Below are 19,054 nucleotides of genomic sequence, written 5' to 3'. Positions count from 1 at the left end.
GAGTTTTTCAAGTCCTTAAACATGTCTAGTTAGATCTAGACTTAAGGCCTTTTTTGCTTCTAAGTTTTAATCCTTTACAAGTCAAGTCTTGACTTGCTTGACTTGTTCAAGTCCTTAAACGTATCTACTCAGATCTAGACTTACTAACCTTAACCACCATGCACATGGCAATTTCCGTGTAGAGGTATTCACAACTGTGTTGATCTCGGAAGGTGTCGGGGTATGAGATATAGATTATTTTAGTCGAGATCCCACTTTTGATAGTCTAAGTTCTTCAAATTTAATGTATGGAAAATTTGGGAAAGTCAAAACGTCACATCCTCTTCCCCTTAGAGGAATCAAGATGTCCTCATTGTTGGGGGTAAAGGCACCTCTGCTTAGCCGCCCATGTATTACTACACTGATAGTACTCGCCACTGCACACTGCAAGTGCTGAGTACCCATCACCATCACTTTATTCTTTATTCTTTTAGTGACAGATTGAATAAAGGAAGGCCCAATCACACATTGTGACTGTTGGAGTTCCCATTTGTGTATCTCTCTCTTCTTGCTCTTGCTCTCTGCCATAGCTCACTTCCAAGAAAGCTTCGATCCTTCTCACCTTTCAACTAGTATCAGAGCTTGATCATGGAGCTTGGCGCAGCATTACTTCAGCCCGGATCGAAGACCTAGAGCTTGGAGCTTCAATGCCAGCCATGGCTTCTTCCCCCCGAGGTAAGATTTCATCTCCCGCCTCTTCCCAGCTCTCATAGGCTCTTTGCAGGTGTTCCTTGGCTTCATTGGGCACCTTGTATGCCCCCATTTGCCCCTTATCCTCAGCATAACCAGCAAGCCCCACAGTAGCAGCTCGCGTTTTGTTTGCGCCTATTTCAAAATCTAGCTCAAAAATCCCATTTTTTCTCATATCTCAAGCATCTGAAACCAATTTAGGCAAAGTAAGAGTCTAACTTGGGTTTTGGCACACTCTAGGCGTGATGGCGATGTTAGATCTGCCAAATTCTGATCACATCATTTTCTACAACATATTTGAGTTGATTTACAGTAAGAAAATGTCATGCTCTTAGCTTATGTGATGCTCTCGAGGCTTGGTATTTGATGCCCATATGCTTTGGGGATGTTTGCCCAATGTTTTGAGATGCTTTGGGACTTGGTTTGAGCTTCCATAGCTCAATTTATGCAGAGATTTATTATTGTACATTGTTTGGGCAGCAAGGTTTTATCAGGGATAGCTTATGTATAATGCTCTTTGTTAACATTCGGGTATCCTGTTGGATGTATTGATACTTGGTCATCATGGTTTATGCCCGAATATGCTATTTGAGAGCTATTGAGCCTTGATTTGGATGCGGACACTTCATTGTTGGTTGGGATTTATGCTACCTTGGTTGACATGTTATTTTACCTCCAGTTTGGTTATGCCTATTGGTTTCGGCCTATGTCTTTGGGATATGCAATGAAGTATTGACCTTCGGGGTATGACATCGAGCTTGTCTTTGGCTCCGGATCTTCATTTGAGCTTGAGCTCGACTTTGGAATGCATTTGATGCTCTATCTTGGATGTACATATGGCATGTATGTTACCTACGTCTAACTAGTCTTGACATGCTTGGCATATGCCACTACTACATACTAGCTACATTGTTTGGAGCCGATTGCTACTAGTGCCTTGTCTTGGCTTGCATCTAGCTTCCCGAAACCTACTTGGGATATTTCTTAGCTTGTGCCAGAGTTGTATTTGGGATACAATTGATGTCTATGGATGCTCTAATTGGAGGCTACATAACCTATATGCTCATGATGTCTTTGATGTCTAGTCTTGGATCTTTCATCACGGGTGCTCTCATATGCCTTTCTTGAGCTTCTTGGCTTGATCCATACGGCTTTTGTTCCAGTGGGAGTATTGTCACAGGTGGTTTATGCTATTGAGCTTTGAATCTTCTAAGATTGGGATCTTCTTCACTTGGATTTGCATGGTTGATATGCCATGGTCCCACATACATGTACTTGGGCTAATTTGGGCTTTGCACTCCTTGAGCATATACCTCTTTGTGTTAGGTCTTTCCAGTGTTGTGTACACTTTGCCCTATTACACAAAGGGTGTACCATCTTACTAATGGATTCATTTGACATGCTTGGATGTTTTCTCAATGTCCGTATGACTGTCATATGCTAATTTATGCCCGCTTGATGCTGGTTATGCTTTGACAGTTAGTGGTTGACTTGATGCATTGATTTTGCCTACCATTTGCTCTCATTCTATCTGGCTATTATTTATTACAACAAGCAGTTATGCATGGATTTATGTGGAATTGTCATGCTAAATCATCCTAATTTTATGTACTTTTGATGGTACTTGTTGTGGACAGCATCATTAGCTATCAATTCGTGGTCATTTTGCCTTGGTTTTGGTGGTATTTTGGCTGTTTACAGTAGAAAACAACAAGCAGTTTTGAACTGTCTACACTGTTTAGGACTGCATTATGGGTTCTTCTTCCATTGACAATGCCATCTTCAACATTACTAAGCTTGATGGTACAAATTATGCCTATTGGAAGAGCCAAGTTTGGTAGGTATTGGTGTAGAAATCGCAAATAAAGCCACTAAGGATGCATGGCGAGCAACCTGAAACTATGACTGATGACAAATGGGATGAGCTTGCTGAGTTATGCAAGTCCACCCTCATCTTGTCTCTCACTGAACATGTGCATTACAATGTGGTTGAGGAAGCACAGAGTGCTTGGTAGCTTTGGGATAAAATTAAGAACCTCTATGACAAGAAAAGTCCAACAAGTTAGATGTATTGGTTGAAGCAGCTTATGGACCTGCGCATGAAAGAGAATATGACAATGTCTGCTCATTTGAGCCAATTCCATGCTATTCTCAAAAACTTGACTTTGCACGATATTACCTTTAATGATGAGGTTACTCCATTGTTTTTTCTTGGGACTCTAAGTGAGTCATTAAATGTATTCCACACTGCCTTATGTGCTCCTGCTACTATTTTCAGCTTGTCTGATGTAGAGAGTGCTCTTTTGCAAGAAGAGATCAACTATAAGAACTTGAATGTCTCTTGTGTGTCACATGCTTTGACTGTTAGAGGCAGATATGGTAATGGCAAGAATGACCGTGTCTCATGGGGGAAATGCTAATGTGACATGTCATCATTGTGGCAAGAAGGGTCATATACCCCAACAATGTCATAAGTTGCGCAATGAGAAGCGCAAAGAGAAGGGGAAAGACAAAGTACAAGAAAAGTCCTCGGATCGTAGCATTATGCCTGTGAAATCCAGAGTGAAAATTGAGGAGATAAATGTTATGTAGTCTGATGACTCTGATGGGAAGTACATACTTGCAGCTAGTTCTTGTGATGCTACGTGGTTGACCGATATTCGCTCTATGTATGCACAGTGCTGGCTTTTGGATTCTGATAACTCATTTCATGTTACTCCATGCCATGAGTGGTTCCACTCCTACCGCACTGTCTGTGGTTCCGTTTGCTTGGGTGTGACAAGTCACTTGTTATTGTTGGCATTGGGAATGTACGGCTGCAATTCTCTGCTGGCAATACTTTTTTGTTACAGGATGTATGTCATGTGCATGTGCTTACACACAGTCTTATGTCTATAGGGCAACTTGATGATGCTGGGTTTCATGTTTCATTTTGGGATTCTGCCTAGAAGATCACCCATGGCAAACTTGTGCGTGCTAGAGGTGCCAAAGCTGGCAGCCTCTATCCTCTTGTAGTTGATGGGTCTTCTATTGACCATGTTTTGTCTGTGGGTTCCATCCCACATGTATCTCTTTGGCATGCTCGTTTGGGCCATATGTCCTTGAAGGGAATGAAAATCCTTTTTGGTTCGCAGTACTTACCGCGCCTTGACTACACATGTAGCATTGGTACATTTGGATGTCTGTGGGCCTATGCCTTGTCAGTTTATGGGTGGAGCAAAGTATTTTGTGATGTTCATTCACGTAAAGTCTGGGCTTACCCCATTAAGCTTAAGTTAGAAGTCTTGGCTATGTTTCAGAGATGGCTTGCATTGGTTGAGAACTAGATTGGCCATAGGTTGAAATGCCTTAGGATTAACAATGGGAGAGAATATGTATCACATGCTTTTGAGCAACTATGTGAAGAGAAGGGTATTAAGCATCACAGTTTACCACTCCCTATACCCCACCCCAAAATGGTTTGGCTGAGCGGATGAATAGAACCATCCAAGAGCGTGTACGCAATATGCTTAGCCATGCAGGCTTACCACACAGCTTTTGGGCTAAGGCAATCAGTATAGTTGTGCATGTCATGAATAGGTCACCTTCTAGTGGTTTGGACTTCCAGGTTGCAAAGGAAGTATGGACTAGGAAACCTCCGTCTTATGTGCACCTACGTGTCTTTGGATGTGAGCCATTCTGCCATGTGCCCAAAGACAAGCGTACTAAATTGGATCCTAAGAGTTTCAAATGCATTTTCCTTAGCTATGGGGATGCAGGTGAGATGGGTTACCGCCTCTGGGATCCGCAAGCGTGGAAAGTCATCCGCAGCCACCATGATGTAGTCTTTCATGAAGACAAGATGCATAGGTGGCCTGAGAAGGTGGTAGAGATATGCAGGGTTATATTCCAGGAGGAGCCAGTGCTCCTGCACATCCAATTGGACAACCTGCAGCACCAGTTGGTACACCTGGCCAAGGTGTTGGACTAGCCACAGAGCTGGTCTACTAGAGATAGATGTCCACCTGATAGATTTGAGCCCTCGATGCATTATGTCTTGGTTACAGATGCAGGAGATCCTCTCACCTATGATGAGGCTATGCGCACGGGTGACAGTCACTCCTGGGAGAGGGCTATGCAGTCTGAGATTTACTCCCTGCACAAGAATATGACTTGGGATTTGGTTGCACTACCTTAGGACAAGAAGGATTTTCCATGCAAATGGGTGTATAAGCTAAAAAGTGCCCCTGGAAACCCCAAGCCGGCTTATAAGGCAAGACTTATCGCTAAGGCTTTTAAACAGGAGCATGGAGTTGACTTTGATGAAATCCTTTCTCCTGTGGTCAAGATGACCACCCTAAACTTGGTTTTGGCCTGAGTTGCATAGCTTGACTTGGACTTGTACCAGATGGATGTCAAGACTGCATTCTTGTATGGGGATTTGCATGATGAGATATACATGGAGCAACCTAAGGGCTTTGCAGAACTTGGCAGGGAGCACCTAGTGTCCAAGTTGGAGAAAAGTCTTTATGGCTTGAAGCATGCACCTAGGGAGTGGTATCATGATTTTGGTGCCTTTATGCAATCACAGGCTACAGCAGAAGTGCTATGGATTTGTGTCTTTCCACGAAGAAAGCCCGTGGTGGCTCATTGCTTATTTTGGTACTTTATGTGGATGATATGCTGATAGCAGGGAAAGCTCACAATGAGTTGGATGCTCTTAAATCTTAGCTAAAGAAGAGCTTTGAGATGAAGGATTCGGGATAGGCCTCCACATTCTTGGTATGCACATTAAGCACGACAGGCATCAGGGACTACTCTACCTCTCATAGAGGGGGTACATTCATAACGTCCTTGAGCATTTCCACATGTAGAATGTAAAGTCTATTGGTTGTCTATTACCTTCTTATGTGAGGGTTTCATAGACTAATTATCTGTAGACAAATGAGCAGAGGGCCGAGATGGCCAAGATCCCTTATGCATCAACCATGGGTAGTTTGATGTATGCCATGATAGCCACTCGTCCAGTTATTGCCTTTGCAGTTGGTGTTGTGGCATGTTATATGGCTACATCTAGCAAAAAGCATTGGGATGCCGTAAAGGGTATCATGAGATACCTGAAGGGCACAATAGATATGTGTATTTGCTATGGCAGTTAGGATACAGGAGTTGTGGGCTACACAGACTCTGATTATGCAGGACATGCAGATAGTAGGAAGTCCACTTCCGGCTATGTCTTTACCTATGCTAGAGATGTTGTTTCTTGGATGTTCAGGGTTCAGAAGTGTACGGATCTCTTTACCACTGAGGCCGAGTATGTTACGGCCATTGAGGCTTGCAAGGAGGCCATATGGTTGGACCATTTGGTTCATGACCTTGGGATTGATACTATATCTACGTTGCATTCGGATTCTTTGAGTGCTATTCAGCTAGCCAAGAATCCGATCTTCCATGCAAAGATGAAACACATTGAGGTGAGGTATCACTTCATACGTGGGGTCATGGAGGACAAGTCTGTTGACCTTGTTAAGATCTCCACTGACAAAAATCCTACAAATCTACTCACAAAAAGCCTCACTACTGAGCGCTTTGCCTTCCTTAGGAGATTGATTGGGCGTTGGATGAGATGACGTTTTTCCTCATCTTGTTGTACATGTGTACATTATACTGTCTTTTCTTTTTCTTTTCACTCCTCAATGGGGCAGATTCGCCTTTAAGTGGGAGGTTGTTGGGGGTAAAGGCGCCTCTGCCTAGCCGCCCATGTATTACTACACTGACAGTCGTCGCCATTGCACATTGCAAGTGGCGGGCGCCCATCACCGTCACTTTATTCTTTATTCTTTTACTGATAGTTTGAATAAAGGAAGGCCCAGTCACACATTGTGACTATTGGAGTTCCCATTTGTGTCTCTCTCTCTCTTCTTGCTCTTGCTCTCCACCATAGCTCACTTCCAAGCAAGCGTCGATCCTTCTCACCTTTCACTGAAACTAGGGATATTGGTTACATAGTGATTTTTCATCAACCCAAATGGCATCCTCTTCAGGATAGTTTTTCCACTGGATGAGATTCTCCCTAATGGTTTTACTTCTTAGAACCTTCTCTCGCTTGTCAAGTATCCTATTTTGTTGAAGTTCAAGGACTCCTTGACGTGGCATCACAAGTTGTTGGTCATTAAGTACATGATCAAGGCTAGGAACATGCGCTTTCAATAGACTGACATGGAATACATTATGCACTTTCAAGTTATCACATGGAGTTGCAAATTATAAGCATTAGGTCCTAGACATTTTAGTACCTTATATGGTCCACAATATCTAGGACTTAGCTTCTTGAATTCTCCTAGAGATAAGGAACTTTTCTTTGGGCAAACTCAAATAAAAACCATGTCACCTTCTTGAATTCTCCTAGAGATAGTGAAATTTTCTTTGGGCAAACTCGAATAAAAACCATGTCACCTTCTTTGAAAATTCTTTCCTATCTTTTTCAATCAGCATATGCTTTCTGTCGATCCTTGGTAGCTTGAATATCTTATCTTATAGCCTTTACTTTCCTGATCCATTTCTTCCAGCATTTGGTTAGATGCTTCTACTTGTAGGGTAGGATCAGAAAAACTTAGTGGTGTAAGACAACCTTGCCCATACAATGCCTAGGAAGAAGTCATTTGAATACTTTGATGATACGTTGATGAACGATGTATTGTAGGTAAATTCAACTAAGGATAGGTATTGGATCCACCACTTAGGTTCCCTATTGCAATAAGCTCTAAGTATATCCTCAATAATTTGATTAACCTGCTCCATCTGCCTATCAGTTTGGGGATGGTAAGCAGTAATGAAGTACAGCTAGGTTCCTAGAGCTTTCAACTAACTCTTAAATTTTGATGTGAAGAGAGAATCATTATCATTGATGATTCTCTGGGGTAATCGATGTAATCTAAAATTTTCCTTGATGAAAATTCTGGCAATATTGGAAGCCTTGTAATTAGAATAAGGTGTGTAACTTTTGTTAGCATATCAATGACTACCATAACTAAGTTATATCCTATTTGTACCGGGGGGTAATCCAACTATAAAGCCCATGCTAATGTATTCCCATTTAATTTGAGGGATGTCAAGTGGCTGGTGCTTGCCTAGCAACTTGATACATTTAGCTTTAATTCGCTGGTAGTTTAGGCATTCAATAACATACTTAAGTACATCACCCTTGAGTATCTCCCAATAGAAGCTTTGTCTGTGACTGTATTAAGAGTCTTAGCATATCTACGATGTCCCGAAAATGGAGAATCATGAGCTTCCCATGTATTTTCTTCTTGAGTTCCTAACTTGTAGGAATAGATAGCCTTGTCTTGAAATAGATAAGCTCCTCATTTATGAAAAAATCCTGATACTTAGACTTGAGTTTTGGATTTGTATCCTTTGGGGATCTTTCTTAGCATTCTCTAATATCCTAGATCCTTCACTGCTTCTTCTTTGGCCACTTCTATGATAGGGTTATTGGGAATTGAAATCATTGTAGCAAGAATTTCTACCCTAGAGGGTTCCTCTAGGATTAGAGTATTAAGAAATGATTTATGGCATAAGGAATCCACAACCACGTTCTCTTTGCCTAGTCTATATTTGATTTCAAAATCAAATTCCTACAAAATCTTGATCCATCAGTGTTGCCTCATGTTGAGGTTTGACTGAGTGAAAATCCACTTCACGCTTTTGTGATTAGTAAACTAAGGAAAACTTGTTACAAATGGTGTATGAGGGCCAATCCGCAAAACTTGTGGAGATCCCCAAGATGGAGAAAGAGACAAGGCCATGGAGGGCACTGTGACACAAGAATCCCATCCTCATCTAGCTCCTCATCACTATGGGAGGTAAATAAGACAATACCCTCTAGAGTGTGAGCCCACTTTGGCTCATGCTTTGAATGTCACTTGACCATATGAGTAGTAGGGGGTGTCAACAGACCTTGAGAATGCATGTGCATGTAGACTCACAACAAAGGGAAAGATCATTGTGGTTGCCAAGTGTAATCAGAAATGAATATACTTAAGAAATACTAGAATCCATCATATCCGAGCCTAACATAGAAGAATTAATACTTGAGTATCATCATTTCATTGCATAAAGAAGAGAATAGGCACAAACTACATTATTCAAAATACTCCAAGACATTGAAAGTATAGAACAATTTGCTCATCAAGAATTGCATTACATTGCACGTCACATTGATAATAGCATTTGGTTACATTCTACTCAATTGGTAGAATTTTATAAACATAACTACATATATGACTCTTGACACCTCAGTACATGACTCCTATTTCTTCAACATCTAGTCCACCCATGTGGTTGGTGTCAACTACCAGGAAAATGACAACATAGGGTGTAGCACGATCAAGTTGGTAGGGTGAGTAGTGGGTGCCCCCAAGGGGCTAGTCTTAGACTTGAAGCCAATGCCTAGCTAGTCATGGATTCAAGTGACACTTATGCTTGGTTGAGCAACACACTCTACTATGGATGAGTCGATGGAAGTTTGTGCTAGAGTGGAGCAAGTAGTCTGTCAAGAATCGCGTGGTGGAGGGACTTGCTTGAGCTGCTACGCCAAACACACACTGTACACACAAGATGAAGCTCACTCAAGAACACAAGAAGAGAAGTGGAGGACAAAAAGTTTTCTTCTTGATGTTTTTTTCTTCTTCCACACACTATACAATGTACACAAAGTATAGATAAGATACAACATAAAGGAAAGTGGCCTACTAAGTCAAACAGTGCATAACAGACTACACTAATTGACTGGCGCTATATCTTTGCCAATTGTAGGTAGGTGTAACAAGCTAAATAAAATAAGTGATAATTCCGTGGCCATGTGAGTATCATAATGACCACCAATGTGCTAAGTGTAGACGTGCAGACCCATCTAGCCAAGTGGTCCATTATCAATGTCCACACGTGTTGAGATCTCAACACTCCCCCTCAAGTTCAACTCTATCTCTGCAACTCCAAGTAAGCTTTGGAACTTTCAAAGCTTCTCTACACCCAATGCCTTTGTGAAAATGTCAGCTATTAGATCCTATGTACTGACATGTACCAATTCAATCTCTCCTACAAGTACCTTCTCTCTCACAAAATGGTAGTGCACCTCAATGTGTTTTGTCCTAGCATGGAACACTAGATTCCTAGCTAACTGTATGCTGCTAATGTTATCACAATGAATGACAACTAGACCATCTCCCTACACATCCAAATCACCTAATAACTTTTGCATCCATACCACCTCACATGCTGCCATAGCAGCACCTCTATACTCAGTCTCTGTACTCAATAAAGCAACTATAGGTTGCTTTTTGCTACTCCACGTAACTGCTGCACTACCAAGGGAAAACACAAATCCACTAGTAGATCTTCTATCTGACATGCTACCAGCCCAATCTGCATCTGTGTATCCAAGGATCTATACATCCCTACCTGTCTCATAAAAAAGTTCATAATGTAAAGTGGACTTCACATATCGCAATATATGTCTAACTACATCCAAATGAGGCTTTCTAGGCATCTGCATAAACTAACTAACAAGGGCAACAACATAGCTCAAGTCTAGCCTTATGATAGTCATGTAAATCAAGCTCCCTACCATCCTCTTAAACATAGTAGGATCTTCTATCTCGTCCCCAATGTTGGCACTCAATTTCACATTTTGCTCCAATGGTACTGAAAGAGGCTTACATGTTGTCATACTATACTTGGATAACATATCCAAGCCATATTGCCTTTGTGATAGCCATATATCATCATCACATCTGATCACTTCAATACCAAGAAAATATCTCAGCTCACCCAAATCCTTCATCTCAAACTTCTTCTTCAAGAAGTCCTTAACTTCAGCAATCCCATTGTCATTGTCACCTGTAATAATCAAGTCATCCACATAGATAACTATGATGACCAAACCTGCATCTCCCTTTCTCACATAAAGTGAGTGATCAACATCAAAAATACAAAAACCAATGTTGACAAGATACTCTCCAATCTTGTCATACCATGCTCTAGGTGCTTGCTTTAGCCCATAGAGCGCCTTCTTTAACTTGCACATATATGTGGGATGCTTTAAATCCTCATAACCTGCTGGCTGCTCCATATACACTTCGTCTTGCAATTCACCATGCAAGAAGACATTCTTAACATCCATTTGCTGAAAACTCCAACCTTTGGCTACTGCCAAGGCAATCACACACCTAAGAATTTCCATCCTAGGAATTGGACTGAATGTCTCTTCATAATCTATGCCATATGTTTGAGCATAGCCTTTTTCAACCAGCCTAGCCTTATACCTACTAACTGAACCATCTGCATTATGCTTGACTTTGTAAATCCACTTATAGCCAATAGCTTTCTTACCCTCAGGCAAGGGTACCAAATCCCAAGTCTTATTGGCTTCTAATGCAGCCATTTCCTCATCCATTGATGCATCCCAATAAGAATGACCAATAGCATCCTCAAAACAAGTGGGCTGAACATCCTTAACTAGTTTCACCATATAAGCATAATTGTGAGCTGCATAACCTTCAAAACCAAATCTTTTAACAGGGTATTTGACCCTGCTAGATCAGTGTACCATCGGATCACTCAATGGAGCCTTTACATTACTATGAGCTCTCTGTACACCTAGTGTCCTGACTGAAGGAATACCAAGCTCATCATCCAAACTCTCTAAACCACTAGAATCTCCATCAAATCCCAAATGACTAGCAGATGCATCATTACCATCCACCACTTTTTTATTTCCTTTGTCTTTGCCTCCAACACTTATAGATACACCTGAAGATGTGGGGCTACTCCTTAGTCTCCCAGACCAAGGGCTCACTGTAGATGTAGTATCAGATGATGTTTTTGGTCCACTAAGACTCCGTGATTCTTGCTTTTCTTTTTGCACATAGCTATCATGATCATTATCATCATCTAATACATCACTAGCAGAGGTGCATACCAACTGTTCATCTCATCAAAAATAACATCCCTGCTCACTCTGAACTCACCTGTGACAGGGTTATAACAATAATACCCTTTTTTCTCTAAAGAGTATCCAATAAAAATACATTTTTCAGTCTTTGGATCAAGCTTCTTCTGTAGCTCATCTGGCACATGAACATATACAACACATCCAAATACCTTCAAGTGTGATACGTTAGGCTTCTTGCCAGTAAAGCATTCTTCAAGAGTCATCCCATGAACTGCAGCTGTGGGGGTTCTGTTTATAATATAGATAGTAGTATGGACAGCTTCAGACCAAATATGTTTTGGCATACTCTTTTCAGCCATTAATGCCTGTGCAACTTCTGCAATATGCCTATTTTTTCTTTTTGCAACCCCATTTTGTTGTGGGTTATACCTGGAAGTAAATTGCTTTTTTATCCCATAAGTCCTCAAGAAGCCACTAAACTCATTAGAGAGGTGCTCTCCCCCTCCATCTAATCTCAAGCACTTCACTTTCAAGCATGTTTCTACTTCAACAGCTGCCTTAAAAGATTTGAAGTGCTCAAATACATCACTCTTTTCCTTTATGAAATATATCCATAACTTCCTTGAACAATCATCAATAAATGTGACAAAGTATTTGCTACCACCAAGAGATACATTCTGTGTAGGCCCCCAAACATATGTATGCACTATATCAAGTATATTTCTTCTCACTTCTCTGTCATGCGAGAAGGGTTGTCTTGCTTGCTTACCAAACTAGCATGCTTCACAGACTTTATGCAATTCTGCAACTCTAAAGGAAGGCAACCTTGTAGCCAATCCTCTAAACTGCATTAGTTTCAGCCTTTGGACATTTGCATGTCCAATACGTTTATGAAATATTTCAATATCTGCAACTACTCCTTTTCCTTTAGCATACATAGCAGCATCCATTGCAGGAATTCCAACATCTAAAGTGAACATGCGGCCAACTCTATGTCCTTTTGCAAACAACCTACACTTATCATTAAAGTCTTCTACAAAACAACCTTTTGCATTGAATCGGACCTACAACCCTTGCTCTACCATTTGGCCAATAGACACTAGATTCTTTGTGATTGATGGCACATGTAATACATCTGTCGGACTCTTTGTCTAGCCATCATGCAAGGACAAGGGAACCTTTCCAATGTGTGAAATTGGGTGACATGAATCATCACCCATCTGCACATAACCTGGATTCTCTAAGTTATGCATCTCTCCAAATCACTCAACATGACTCGTCATATGATTAGATGCACCTGAATTGACATATCATACATCATCATGTGTCCCCTTTCCTGTAATTGCATTCATCATATGCTACATAACAAACAAGCGCTCATTTTTTTCTTCATTCTGTCGATGCATAGTTTCCTTGCTGCAATTTACCATTGCGAATATCATCCTTCTTAGCATAACAATGGGCTGCAATATGACCTATCTTGCCACAATAATGGCAAAAAATAGCAAAATTTCCAAAACCTATGTTCTTCCATCCACCTCTTCCTCTAGAGCTCCCCCTACCTCTAAGTTTCCTCGGCCTCTTGAAACCTACATTTCACCAAATTGCTGATTGAACCTATTTTGTTAGTTATCGCAAGCACGTCCCATACCACGGCCTCTCAAAGAGGATCTACCACGTCCCCTTCCTGAACTTGAGTAAAATTCTTGGACCTATTTACCATTTCTTTCAGACGGGTCATCTTGCATATTGATCTCTTCAATAATCATGAGAGAGACTGACTCATCAAAATCTAGAAATGGCTTCCGTATGTATACTAAATTAACAAATGATTTCCATGCCTTCTCATTATCAAGTCCACTCAAAGTGGATGAAACCAAATCATCATCATCAAGCATTACATCAATCGTTGCTAAATCATCTGCAATGCTCCTCACCTTCAACACATACTCATTGATAGACATTTTCCCTTTCTTCAATGCATTCAACTCTCGCTTGAGTTGAATCTTTCGTGCCTTTGTATTTACTGAAAACATGTTCTCAAAAATTATCCAAGCTGCATGTGAAGTTTCTGCATTCCTGATATGTCCCATCATAGTATTATAAATGACTACAGATAGCCAGTACATCAACTTTTTATCTTTCGCATTCCACTCTTTCCATGCCTTTAATTCATCTGCAGTCGTAGGGATACCCAACTCTAGCTCCTTTTCTTCACCTGAAATAAACTCATAAAGGCCCTTTCCAATGAGGAATTTCATCACACATAACTTCCATGAAGGGTAGTTGTTCTTGTCGAGCTTCTTAATGATGGGATTTCCACTATTCTTTGCCATTATCACAAAAAAGAATACAACACAGCAAGCTAGTCTTCTCCAGCCTTTCACAACAAGTGCACAACAATACAGCAAGCAACCTTTTTCACTGATTGCTCAATAGTATATGTAATCTACAACCTGTTTGCAAATAAACCTTATGTTTTCTTTCTAGAAAACACCTCAAAATTTACAAATTCGAAATCTGTAACCTATGCACCCACTTTCGGTCAATACAATCGAAACCACAGTGTACCCTGAAACTAATGTCCGTGACCTTGCGGCTCTAAAACAGGGCCTGAAATGGCCTCAAATTGCCCAAAAGAACTGTGGAAACGTCTAAAGGGCTTATCTACAGAATATACAATGCTCTGCTCACACACCAAATCTCACAGCAATCTAAGATTTTCACTCTACCCTACTTCCAGTGCCTCCATAGACAGTATCCAAGAGAAAGAGTGGAAGAATGGGAGAGCTTCTTACCCGCTGCTTGCTTGCTCGAACCTTGCTTCTTTTCCTTCACTTCAACCTTCAAAATTAGCCTCTCTCAGTGGCGTGGCTCTGATACCATGGCAAGAATCGCATGGTGGAGGGACTTGCTTGAGCTGATGTGCCAAACACACACTGCATACACAAGAGGAAGCTCACTCAAGAACACAAGAAGAGAGATGGAGGCCAAAACGTTTTCTTGCTGCTTTTTTCTTCTTCTTCCACACACTATACAATGTAGACAAAGTATTGATACAATACAACATAAAGGAAAGTGGCCTACTAAGTCAAATAGTGCATAACAGACTACACTAATTGACCGGTGCTATATATTTGCCAGCTGTAGGTAGGTGTAACAAGCTAAATATAATAAGTGATAAGTTGGTGGCCATGTGAGTATCATAATGACTGCCAATGTGCTAAGTGTAGATGTGTGAACCCATCTAGCTAGGCGGTCCATCATCAATGTCTGCATGTGTTGAGCTTGCCATCTCAACATAGTCATCACATGACTTGATTACTCATGTGATGGGTAGCACTCAAGTGTGATGCAATAGGGTTGAGTGGGTAAACTCAATGAGTAGGATGGTGGGCAAGGTGCTAGAGCACCAAGTGAAGAGTCTAGATGGTTAATAACTTATTGGATTTGGTTGTTTCTAGAATTAAGGTACACTCTAGTGTTGTCCTTTTTTGCAATAAGGTCACATTCAATGAGTTGGAGACAAGGGCTAGGGAACGACAGTTAAATGAGGATTTTGAGGGTGGGTAGGTGACCAAAGTTGACTCACAAATGGTGGGTATTGGAGACGACACACGCACTAATTATAGGCCCTAGGACACGACAATCATGTGTGCTATGATGGCATGGACACTACTGTGCTTGCTTCAAATGGTCAATTGCAATTAAGTGTGGGACTAGTTACTGGTGGACTTGAGTGCTAATGAGCATTTGAGGGTGGGATAGAATAGCATGTGGTATACTCTCTATCTTCTACCTCAATCTTCTTTCTCATGCCCTAGCTACTTCATTAGCCCTAGGTGTCACTCTATGCTTCTCTTCTCTTGTATCTTCTCCTTGTATCGTGGACTCAAGTGCATAAATGCCTTGAGAGATGTGAAGTGGCTTGAGTATTGCACTCGAATGGTATGGTCAAGTAGTGGAGGTGATGGAATAACTCTTGCAAATTTTAGTGCAACACTCGAGTGGTTGCATTCAACTATGTAAAGGGAAAAAATAGAGCAGGCTAATGCTCTACTATAAGCTATGAGGCTTTGCTAAAGAGTCTCTTACAATGGGGCAGATGGCATCAATGAGTCTAATAACACTTAAGCTATTTTGATACGAAGCAAATTTGCACTCTCAAGCTCACAAAGATAGACTTGCATTGACACTCTCAAACTTGCGTCAACTTTTACAAAGACCAAAAGGTTTCCATTAATCGTCATTGAACAAACATAATCGACGCATTAGACCTACCATGAAATACTCCTAATCCTCTAAAGCAACAAATAAATCTTGCAAGCATGACCTATGTAACAAAGACTAGAAAGGTTGTGTTTTCTTTATTCTTTTCAAAAAAAAATTATTTGTTCAATATGCCTAACCTATTTTAAGCAATCCCAAGATATCTTTTAAGTTATTTGTTGGTTCAATATGCTTAACCTATTTTTCTCTATTTTAAGCGATCAAACTTAGACTTCTTCAAACCAATTCCTCATCAATCAAATTTTCTAATCTAATCACATGACTTTTGGGGTATCCAAGGCACAAAATTAGGAGGTCAATTCATCAACACTCCATCCCAATCTCAAGTATACAAGCCTTGACATATTCCACTACATGGTAAGAATGCAAACACCTTTAGTGATTGATTTTGTCCTATGCCCCGAAAACTAAACCAAAAAGTTCGTGCACATGCTCCTTAAAAGGACATTAAATAAGCTCCTATTCTTTTACTAAACTTCAAATGTACAATGGCAAAATCATCTCTCACATAATCAACTCACATTTTGATCTCTAAGCCATTATGCTTTGTTTTCACAATCCCAATGCAAACAAGCAAGCTAAATGATTTAAGAGGGCATAATAGACTCATCTATTCAACACCTCCATGTTGTAACCATCCTTGAGGGGTGAAATAGATGACTCCATATTTGATCCGCTCCATGAGTGCTCCTGTGCAAAGAGAAATATAGAGAAGAAGTAGAACAAGCAAGATGTGGAGAAGAACTTGTGCAATTGGAACCTTACTCTCCCTCACACACACTTGCACTCAATCCTCAAACTCTATTTCTTACCCTCCAACCTATGGAGAGTCCTCTACTCACACTCTTATTATCACTCTTCCCGAATCTCAATGAAGTGCATAAGAGTATGAGATAGAAGCAAAGAGCAGGATTTTTCTCAAAGTTGCACATATAAGAATGAGCTCTTCCATTCACTTTTTGGTTTTGATATATTACTATTAGGGTTAGTGTTTCCATCAAAAGTTGAGCACCCTACTTATTTTTAGGCTTTTGCCTAGTCATTTTTTACTTTTTCATACATCTTAGGTCAATTAGTACCAAAGTGAATAGAAGTTTCATGCTATAACCTTCACTTCTATAACCTATCTACTAATCTAGCTTTGAAGGTGTTACAACTTGCAAGGAGAAAGCTTGTTCTTAGGTAATGTTACCAAAATAATAAATTCATGCATCTACAACTATGAGACAATTTGCAACCACAAATTACAAGTGGATAGTATGAAAAGCAAAGAATATAAACATTTTCCAAAAAGAATTTTGGCATTTTGACTTGGATGCTTTGGCTTGAGTTAACTAGACTTTTGCATCCTTCTTCGCTCATAATGGTTAAAAAGTTGTGACCTACTTCACATCATGTAAGGACGAAGCACATTGAAGTTCATTATCACTTCATTAGAGAATATATTGGAAGGAGAAATGAACTTGGCCCACATCAAATCTGGTGATTTATCAAATGTCTTTACCAAGGCATTAGGTACACATAAGTTTTACTACTTCAAATGTGCTTTAAGAGGTCATCACGTGCAAGCTCATGCTAAGCTTGAGGGGGAGTGTCAATTTAATTGTATATTAGACTACCACTATTATGAGTACTATATGTAACAATAATAATAAAGAGGAGGGTGAATGTACTATAGGAGAAACTTCAACAAGAGATACTTATCCCTTTTGTATTTCTATTATGTGCTAGGGAAAGGAGCATATAGAGAGAATGACGAATTAAGAAGAAGGAAAAGAAGACTATTGAGCCCTTCAACTTGCCCTTAATATTTCAAGCACACCAATGTCAATTTTATTAGAACTTGGATGTTTTACATGTATGCATTAGTGAGCTAATTATCAAGCATAAGATGGTGATATATGATAGAAGTCTAAGTTTGCAGTTTTTACCATGCCCAAATATCAATATCGAGAAAGATTGATGTGTCAAGTCGCTCAAGATATTTTTAATGGGCCAACCACATACATATAAAAGCTCTTTGATAAAATCAATGGTTTTTTTATCATGAAAATGGCACGCCCCTGCAACATAAAGTGCAAGGGCATGAGTCTTCAAATGAGTTGGCATATAGAGTACTCAAAATCTTGGTTACAAATTGAGTAATCTTTTATGTGAAAGAATGTAATTGGTTGTGAAGGAATTTGAGAATCATCACTTTGATGAACCTTTGTTGGCATTGTAGGTGGGATAATAAGCATATGGTGATATCATGGTCCATTGTACAAGCTTCACTTTTGCTAGTGGAAGAAACTCTATGATTAACTTGTCATAAAAAAATGATTGTTGTCACATCTATATCTACTTCAAATCCAAATTTCTACTTAAATTCTGATTCTAATTCTTTGGAAAAGGATGCCATATGCAGTAATCAAGCTGTAAGGTTAATTTCTCTTGACTTTCTTACAAAGAAGGCTACATACATGTACATTCATGGAGTGAGTCAACATAACTTTCCATGTTGTGTTAGGGGTCTTTCTTTTCTCTTCTATAGTGTTTGATTGAGAGTTCTATAGGTCTTACTTCCATTAGTCCCTTGGATATTGAGGGTCTCACATAGGATTATCATCACACACACACACACACACACACACACACACACACATAGGGAGAGGGGGAGAGAATGTGTGTGTGTGTGTGTGTGTGTGTGTGTGTGTGTGTGTGTGTGTGTGTGTGCGCGCGCGCGCGTGCGTGCGCGCATGTGCGCGTGCGTGTGCGTGTGCGTGTGTGCGTGTGTGTGCGCACGTGCACATGCATGCTCATGCTATTGTTCATAAACCAAGTACGCATAGATTTTAGTTGTAGGCTCTTTTGCATGAAAAAATAATTTTTTAGTGATTGTAAAGGTGTAGATTTCTTTCATCATCACTTTTCAAAGTTTGAAGTGGTATATATTTTTCAATAGAATTTTATTGAAAAAGAAATACTATAAAAATAAGGCATGTAATGTTTATGTTGAAGCTTGATAACAAAGGGTACTTATAAATATTACAAAGAATCAAACATATCTCCACTAGAAATCATGGCAAAAAAATCAATGTAGTATTTGAATCAAACGTGATA

Source organism: Lygodium microphyllum, chromosome 22, assembly GCF_053477565.2.
Source record: "Lygodium microphyllum isolate KBCC chromosome 22, Lygodium_microphyllum_v1.1.10, whole genome shotgun sequence".
NCBI lineage: Eukaryota > Viridiplantae > Streptophyta > Polypodiopsida > Schizaeales > Lygodiaceae > Lygodium > Lygodium microphyllum.
The sequence above is the reverse complement of the archived record's forward strand: the minus strand, read 5'-3'. Positions refer to the sequence as shown.